We start from the raw sequence: 8,875 nt of genomic DNA, 5'->3' as shown, positions 1-8,875 counted from the left end.
GGAAGGAAGGAAGGAAGGACCAGATAATGAAAATTATTCTGTATAATGCTATATTTCTACGTGGAAAATGTTCCCAAGGGATCTGGGCAATGTCTTCAGCTGAGGTAGGAAACACAGAAATAAATCCATCATCAGGTTTGTAGTTACAGGGAGAGGAGTTTTACATCACTCTTCCACAGACAGAAAAGAAGAATCCTGTGATGCAGAAATTTGAGGCAATTTTCACCATGCCACAAAGAAGGAGATGAAATCAGGAGTCAGAGATGGGTCTAGAAGAAACTCCCTTCTCTGGCAGACACTGCTCCCGTGGGGGAACACTGCACACAAAACCTGTGCTATTAAACTCCAGCACAGTCTCCATCCATCTTGCTGGACTTCCTTAACCTCTGACTTCCCCAAACTGGTTTTTGGATTTCTTACTTTAACTTCAGAACCAGAAATCAATTTATGATGGAAAATCCCTCTTAAAACCAGCACTTAAATGTCTTTTTTTTTTTTTTTTTAAACAGAAAAACTCTTTGTGCAGTGTTTTCAGACAGGCAGCTCCTGAAGGTGAGCACAGACCATGCCTAATGCCCTGAATCCATTCTGCTGGCTGCTTTATCCATCAGGGGTGCTGGGAAATAACTCTCCCTTGGATGCTCTGGGGGGGTCAGCAGTTAAGGCCATGTGGAAAATCACCAGGGCATGCTGCAGAGAAGATGAAAACCGCTCTGAGAAATAAGATTAAAATGCAGCAATACATCCAGGGAGGGCAAAATGGGTCCATTTTTAGTGGGAATTAGAGCTTTTGGTGGGTGAGATCCTGTGCAGGAGAGGGGGAACCCAGGGAACACTGCTGCAGGTGCAGAAGGGCTCCTTTTGTTGGAACCTGAGGGGAAAGAGGCAGAAGAGGGAAAGCACCAAATGAAATCTGAAGGTGAATTTTCTGAAGGTGAAAGCTTAAAGGAGCTTTACAGATTTCAGAAGTTTACAGGAGACATGCTGGGATAAAACCCAAAACCACTACAAATATCTTGGACCATGGAAAACCTCCTGAAGCTCTCAAATACCAGTGAGTCCCTGACTTTGCTAACCTGTGGAAAAACCCATTTTTTGCAGGTAAATCCTGAGTTTGGGTCAGCCTGGAGGGGGCTCTTACAGCCCTGTGCCCCCCAGAGAACAGGAGCTCCGTTTGAAGGCGCTCAGAGAGAGGGGTTTGGCTGGCTGAGGCATTTCCAAACCTCCCTGAACAGCACCTCTCTCTTAGAGCAGAAACCACACAAATGCTGCCAGGGTGGGCACAGCAAGGTACCACAGAGTTAGGGTCAGATGTGAGGAAATAAAAGGAAATCCCTGCTTACACCTGGCCAGACTTTGGAAGCCTCCTCACTGTGCATCATCCCTCTGCTGTGCTCTTTGAATGCTTCCCTGCCTCAAGAGGACAAGACCAGCTCTTATGCAAACATGCCCACCCCAAAATCTGCCCTCAAAGAGGAAAATGGGCGGCTGAGGGAGCACGTAGCCTTTACACCTCATCTCTCCCAGGATCTCTCTCAGATTTACATTTGCTCTTCCCTTCAAATCAGGATGTTCATTTGAATCTCTCCCTGGGGCACCACCTTCTGTTCCCTCTCTGCCTCTTAAAGTGCCCTTTCCCTTTGGAAAGGGAGAAGTGGAGCATCCCCAGTCCACGGGATCAGCAGAAACTGTCGATGAGGCTCAGTGTTTAATCAGTTACAGGCATCAATAACACAAACACTGAACTCCACCCCTAAAGCAGGATAAATTCCTCTTTGAATAACCTCTCTACCTTTAATTCCAGAGTTCTCATCCACCCACATGCTCCTATAGAGGAAGGAAGAGGCTCCAATCCTGCACACATGTCCAGCCATGATGTCCAGAGTCCCTGATGTGCCCTCACCAGCAACAGGGATCTTGGCTGGGCTGCAGGATAAGGGGCTGAGCTGGAGCCTCAGGAACACTCCTGGAGCAGGCAGACATGGAGATTTCTCAAGGGCACGCTTCAAATCGGTGCTCACTGCAGTGCCAGGGATCTCCAGCTCGGGACTGGCTGTGATCTCTTGTTTAGGAAGATGGTGAGTGGCATCAGGTCCTTCCTGCTTGTGGCTTTCACTCCCCAGTCATTACTGGGTTAACCACATTGTTTTCAGCTCCCCAAAGGGCTGCTCAGGGAAAACACACTCCACTTCAATGGCTCCACTGCTTCCTCTGGCAGTCTGATTGACTGCTGCATCTCCAGCCTGGTGAGGCAAAAGGTGATCTCGAATCTCTTCTTACTCCAGGAGAAAATGGCCTGAAGCCAACAGAGGCCTTTTTATTTGTGCTACCTTTAATATTGCTGCCTGGGCTTCTGATATGTTTTTAATGTTAAAAGATGAAAGGGCATCTCTTCCCCTCTCTCTTCAAGCGTTTTGGGGAGAGAGGAACACCTGCTCTGCTTAGACAGGGATTTCTCCTGCTCACCTGGGCCACTGACCTCCAGCTCCAGCTTCAAGGTGAGCCCTGACTGACACTGGAATTGGAAAGAACTCACATTTCTTTCCTGTCACCTGCTGCAGCACAGCCCAAATCCCCAGCCTGACAGCGCTGCCAGGCTCTGAGTGCTTCCATGTCTGATGGAGCCTGGCTCCTGGACACTGAGGAACTTGCTTGCAGAGTAATGAAACCCTACAGTAATCAAATATTAAACACTCCTCCGAGTATTTAATCCACTAAACCGCTTCAGGCTTTTACAAGGAATTTGTCACCTCCCTGCCTGCACACAGGGAGCAGGACAACCTGACAGAAACAGAAGCTGCCAGAAAACTGCTGTCTTACTCTGCTGCTTACAGACAGCACCTCCAAGTGCTTTTGGGGGCTTCTGCTGGCGCTGAGCTCTTGGAAATAGAGCAAATTCCAGGGGAACTGCTCTATTTGTGACATTCAGTGGGTGAATCAAAGAGGAAGAGAAGGCAGATTGATGGCCTAAAGATAGGTGAGAGGCAAGGTTTGTAGAAAGAAGTGATAGCTCTTATCAGACTGCCTGATGCCCTTAGAAACAAGGTTTTAGGCTCAGACTCCCAAGATGGTTTTCAGAGCTCAGCATTGTGATACACCCCCTCAACTGGAGCTCTCCAGAAGCCAAGCACTGCTGGCAACTAAGCCAGTAGGTCTCAAGCCATGAAGAAAAGGGGCTTTTTTCATCTTTCCAAGTCATGATTTGGACACTTTCCTGTCCAGTCTGGTCCCCCCTCTCATTTTGTCCTCTCCCAAATGCACATCCTGCATGTAATCATGCTGTTAATGTCCACCTCCAAAATGAACCTCACCAAAGTGAGCTCCAGCACTGCCACCCCAGACCCCAGCTCACAGACCAAAGCAGGAGGGTTTTGCAGGAGTTCTGCTCCCAGAACTCCTCCCCAGCATCACAAGCAGCTCCAAGGATGCCTCCCTGTCATTTGGTACCCGTGTCCCTGCATGGGGACAGCCCCCAGCCTGCCAGGGCACCCCGTTCCTGAGGCTCCTCCTCAGGGACAAGCCAGAGCTGCTCCTGGCCAGGCAAAACGGGAATTCTCTGTCCATGGTCCAGCAGCTGCTGCTTTTGTTCCAGGTGTGAAATGCACACCTGGCACCGGGGACAGCACTTCAGAAGGAGGAATGTCTAATAAATATTTATCCCAACGCTGTGCTGGGAGTTAGGGGCTGGAAGTTAGGGAAAGGAAAGGAAAAAAGATGGCATACAGTCTGGTGTGTGCAGACTGACTTAAAACCAAGGATGAGATGGAGAAGGAGGAGGTCTCAGGAAACCTGGTGCTGTTGTGTTGGAGAGGAGCAGGGCTCACATTGCAGGCAGAAGATGGAATTGAGGGGTCATTAGGATGAGAGGAGCTGCATCTCTACACAAGGCCATTGCCAGTGAGGTGAGAGAGCCTGGAGCAGCCAGGGAGAACAGCTCCTCTGATCTGATCTCGTTATTCTTTACTAATTATACTGGACAGCTTAGGGAGGCGAGTGTAGAGGAGGCTTAACAATTCCTCAGGAAATAAATGGAAAGTAAAATAAAATGCAGCATGGATGTAGCAAAAAAAAAATAAGTTCAGGTTTTGTTTGGTATTTCATTTTCTAGAAAATAAAAGTTGATAAAATCAAATCCATTTGGACCTTATTAAAGCATCTGGCACAGCAGTGGGAAGTAACAGAGACACTGGAGGAATGGAAAAGAGTAACAAGAATGTAAAGTAGAGGCAGAACCCACCAGTCAGTCAAACAACAAAAGGTTGTACTGGGAGGAGAAACATCACATTCCTATTTCCAGACACTGATTTCAGCTGCTGTTGGATTTCTCTGGGGTCTTATCCTACTCCCCTCAGCAATCCAGCAACAAGGAAATCTGCTTTAGACCCCCAGCTGGGGGATGTGCTGTCCCTGGCTGAGCCCCACAGCCCAGGATAACGGAGAGCAGTGCATCCCACACACCCTGGGAAGGGCTCTGCAGGCTCAGAGAGCCATTTACCCGAGCTGTGACCACCTGGGGGAGTGTGCTCTGAGTGCTCTGCAGCGGGGAGGCTCCCCTGGGATGCTCTGGGCAGCTTCCCCTGGGATGCTCTGGGCGGGTTTAGGGCAACAGACCTGGAAAGGGAGAGGAGAAGCAGCCAAAACCAACCTGGGGTTGGGGGTGAGTGAGTGTGGGGATGAATGTAAGGAGAGTGACAGAGGGGAAAGGACTGGAGGTGATGAAGCTGAGCAGGAGAGGCTGAAGGAGTCAGGTCAGGAAAAGCTTTGTGATCTGAAGGAAAGCTGCAGGCTGGGGGAAGGAAATCACGGAGCAGCCTCAGTCTGCAGTGAGGAGATTCAGTTCAAGCATCCTGAAAACCCTTTCTAATGAAAACAATTATTAAGGGCTGGGATAGATTCCCAAGGACACCGCAGAATGGCAGCTCTGGAGGTTTTAGCGCAGGAACAACTCTCAGGAACACCTGTGGCAGATTTATCCACTCAGCAGAGCGAGGGAGCAGTTCAGAGCTATCAGCTTTTCTAGATAGAGCTTCACCCACCTGAGCCAAAGAGCATTTTTCTCCTCTGACCTGCAGGGTGTGCATCCATTTGCACACCCAGACGGCATCGGGTGCACCTGCAGAAGCTCCACTTCCACAGAATTCGTGCCCAAAGTGCCGAGTGGAGGGGGATGGGGCAGAGCCCCTTGGTTTCATCACTTATTCCCCAAATCATTTCTCTTGTCCCTAAGCAGGAAAAAAAGGGTTTCACATCATAAACTTCCAATGAAATTTTTAAAACAGTCAGCCAAACTCTAGAACAAGAATGTTGCTCTCCATTGAGCACCACAAATTGAATTATGTTCCCAGTTCGGTTAAAGGCAAAATTCCATTGATTTCTGTGGGTCTGCAGTTACACTTTATCAATTGGTTGCAAAATTCTATTAAAATATTGCTGCTATTGATTGGTTTGTGTCATTCATTAAATCAATTTGTCTGGAATTGCTTATATTTTTACCATGCTTTGTTTCTTTACATTGTTGCCTATCATGGTGACATGGTCTTAATGGGAAGAATATAATTTAGCCTCTTTTAATGGGAACTGTGAGCAAATACTATGATGGTTCTTTATGTTCATTATGCCTATAAACCATGCTGGTGTGAGAGGAGGGTCTCAGCAAAAATCTTGGCCTGGTTACACAAAAGACCCCTGTATTAAAAAAAATAATGATAATAATAAAAATAAAAATATAAATACATAAAAAAAAGTAAAAAAAAGTAAAAAAAAAATAAAAGTAAAAAAAATAAAAGTAAATATAAATGTAAATAGAAACCACAGAGTCCTGTGGCAAGCACCCAGCCCAGTGTTTGTGATTTGTGCAATGCTGGAAAAGAAATGCTGAAAGCCACGAGTTTGCTGCCTGTAAAAGAAGCTTGTGAATGAGTTTGACCTAAATGGGCTACAAAGGAAATATGAACTTTCCCTGAAAGGAGGATAATTAGGATGCACATAGAGAGCTGTGTTTATTCTCTGAAATAAGGGATATTTTTTCATGTATTCCAGCTTACCTTCTTCTGCTGGATAAACTCTCCTTGCAACCCTCCATTAAATCTACAGTAAATCAATCCCTTCGTGAATGCTTTTCTTTTAAACCATTATTATCTTGTCTTTATTCACTGTTATCCCTCCTTTCCCAGGCAGAAAAAACCCCTCAGCCGCTTAACTCCGCTCTTCATTGCAACAGGCCAGAATTTCATACCATGCTCTAATCTGAAGCCCTTCATTACTCAAAATGTGCATTAGTCACACAAAATGCACCCCAAAGCAAAAGCAGAGCCACACGACCCGAAAGCTGTTCCAAATTGCTACCAAAATAACCCAAAGTGGCGCCAAAATAACCCACGGTGACGCCAAAATAACCCACGGCGACGCCAAAATAACCCACGGCGGTGCCAAAATAACCCACGGCGACGCCAAAATAACCCACGGCGACGCCAAAAGAGCACTACCCAGAGCCTACAGGCATGGCTGAGCCCCCAGCCACAGCAGAGAGCAGCAAGAGGCCAAGGCAGGTTCTCATCCCTGTTTTGTGCCAGATCCTGGATCCCTCTGGAGGAGTTGGGAGCAGCCAGAGCCGCTTGGGATAAATGTGCCTTGTGAGACAAATGCTCTGCATTGGGGTAATTATTTCTAAAAATTAATAAAAAGCCCCAAGCCCTGCCCTTGGCTGTGTTCATGCTGAGGGATGGAGCAGTCCCACCAGGGAAACCCTGGTGCCGTTCCTGGGTTGTGGGAAAAGAAGGAATATTCCACCTCAGCTCAGAAGCAAAGCATTTCTGCTCTGATGCTGCAGAGACAGGACCCAGGGACAAAGCAAATCTGAAGGGTGCAGAGGAAGTAACCCCAAACCTGAGACAGTTCTGCAGGGGACAAGCAAAGCTGCTAAACACCGTGTAAGGGGGAGAAATAAATATATAAAAATATTTATACACACACACCTCTAGACATTCCTTTTGCTGCACAGCGAGCTGTGGGAATAGGCAGCACTCCAGAGACATCCCTGTGCTTAAAGGATTGCACATTCAGCTCCTCAGGATGGGATTTAAGCCACGATAACAAATCCTTTCCCTCTGCAGAAGTCTGATGGAAGTATAGTGGGAAGCATCGGTGCCCCAAGAGCTGTGAGAGCTCTACCTGAAACTACATCAGAAAAACACCACTTCTAATTCAAAAAACCAAAACAAAAACCTTTTAGATTTATGGCAAGATGGTTTCACCTTTTTTAAGGCATTGAAGCATTCTTGTGTGATGTGATGTGATCTTTCTTTCTTTCTTTCCTGGAAAATGCCAGGTGAAGACATTTGTGAAAACCAGAACAACAGAAACCATAGGTAAAAAAAAAAATCTAAGAAAAAACCCCAAACAGACAGTGAAACAGTAGATCCTTTTTACAGATTCTTATAGCTTTGAATGTACGCATGAAATATTCAGCCTAATCTCTGAATGTGCCCTAGCATGGGAAATAAAAACCCAGGCATAAACTAGGATTCTTTTGTGGCAAAATTGAACTCCATATGTTAAGAGAAAACCTAATTTGTTACACAATAAAAGAACAATTTAGGATATAACTACCTAGATATTGAAATACAAGCCTGCTGCTATTCATCTGAACTTTCTTGCCTCCAGTTTTTCTCTTGCCATTTATATCTCTTCAAAAGCAGAAAGCAAATGCAGAAGTGCTAAACGTGCCAGGGATAGAGAAGGGATAAAAGTCCCATTTACAGGGAATATTTTATGCTCCCCAAGTATGTTCCCGTGTGCAGAACCATGGTTAGGAGGGGAAGCAAAGTAAGAAGCATTCTACAAATCTTTCCAAATTCAGTTTGTCTTTTGTCTCCACTGACTTACCCAACCTCTGCAGCTGGCTGCTGCCCATGAAAATATGGAAAACTGGGAAGGCAGGGCACCTCTCCTTCTGCTTCTGGCCCTTTGAGCCCTGGTTTGTCCTTCTGGGTTTGTTTGCTGCTTTGCCTGCTGCAATCACCTCTGGGTCCAGGGCTTCAGGAAAAGTGAGGGGGGGAAATTTCTTGGATGAGCAGATGCCTGGAATCACAGAATAATTCAGGTCAGAAGGAGCCCCTAAACATCATCTCATCCAACCCACGCTCAAAGCTGTGCCCTTCAAAATCCCCAGGCTGAGAGCCCAGCTCCATTTCCACCATCAAAAACATCCCCAAGTTTTCCTGGGGGAAGAGGGGGGCTAAATCCTGCTCCCCCAGGGAAGGCTTTGAGGAGAGCCTAGAAATGCCCAGCCTTTCCCTGCTAGAATGGATTTGACAGAGTGAACCCAGAGAAATGGAATTATCATTGCTGGGCTCTGCAGCCCCGTGGTTGCCATTCAAAGAGCAGAGGAAAAGCTGCCAGCCCGAGCAGAACAAATAAACAAGCTCTGCAATAATGCATCAGGAGGCAAACACAAACAGGGTGCAAACAGCAGGGCAGCTTTCTCTCTGAGCCTGATGAAGCTCGGATTTACAGGACATGGAAAATAATTAGCTGAGCAAATATAACTTAAGCACGTTATTGATTAATTTGAAAAACCATTAAGCTTCCGTGTAAATTCGTGGTAAGATTGTGTCTGCATCAAGGATTCAGTATTTGTGCATTCTTGGAAGGATTAAATTTAAGTGCCTTATCTTGCTCAAAACTGTTTTTGGAAGGAAATGTGGGGAAATCTTATTTAATGTTATGAATTGCATCTGCTTGTTTATAATTAAAACACAGGAAAGGGGCAAGTCAAGAATCTCATTATTTCTTCTCCTCTGTATTCAAACATGTCATTTCATCACGGGGAAATATCAAAAATGCCTGCGAGTAGCTAATCACAGCTTGCTGTCAG

Source organism: Parus major, chromosome 1 (genome assembly GCF_001522545.3).
Source record: "Parus major isolate Abel chromosome 1, Parus_major1.1, whole genome shotgun sequence".
NCBI lineage: Eukaryota > Metazoa > Chordata > Aves > Passeriformes > Paridae > Parus > Parus major.
This window is presented reverse-complemented; position numbering follows the sequence as displayed.